The sequence below is a fragment of the Chrysochloris asiatica genome, unplaced genomic scaffold (genome assembly GCF_000296735.1).
Source record: "Chrysochloris asiatica unplaced genomic scaffold, ChrAsi1.0 scaffold00028, whole genome shotgun sequence".
Lineage (NCBI taxonomy): Eukaryota > Metazoa > Chordata > Mammalia > Afrosoricida > Chrysochloridae > Chrysochloris > Chrysochloris asiatica.
The window spans coordinates 9,134,279-9,134,988 of record NW_006408546.1 but is presented as its reverse complement, the minus strand read 5'-3'; positions in this window follow the sequence as shown (position 1 = coordinate 9,134,988).

Genomic DNA, 710 nt, shown 5'->3' with positions numbered 1-710 from the left:
GAGTCTTCACATCAAGTATCAATGCTATCCCCTCTGTACACAGGGGAGATAGGGATGGCAACTTAGACATTGGCTACCTAAAATGAGGGGGCAATAAAGGCACGAAGTGACTGGCTTGCAAGGTTTCAAGAGGGAGTTTAGCTTAAGAGTGTGGGGGGAAAAAGGAGTCCCCACTGAATAATTCTCATCTTGTCTAGATGGGTCTGGTGAAAAGAGATTGGGATAAGATTCGTAAGATTCAATAGTGAATAATTGTTATCATGACTAATCGCCAGTGTCACACTTGTAAAGGTAGAAGTTTTGTAACAAAAACAGGGGCGTAGTTAATCTTACAGTCCAGCAACAGAGGACCCTAGAACCATCAAAAGAGAAGCGCACAAGCAGAATGTGAGACCTTATCCAGAGAATCAGCAGCACCAGAGATGGAGACAGAGATGGGGGCATGGAGAGGGAGAGTGGCTGGGAACTCTAGATTCATGGACTAAGAAGACAGGGACTAAGAGCTGGTGGCCAGGAGGTAGAATTGCAGAATGTGCCCTTTTGCAGATGTAAATTATTATATATGCCTGAGTGGTTTTTTGTTTGTTTTTAAAAAGCTAAAGTGGGTAGAGAGAAATACATTTAACTGAAGGTACACGGAGGGGATTATAATCATTGTAATGAAACAAGGTATATGATTTGCTGAATGTAAAACTGATGCTATGCCCTGT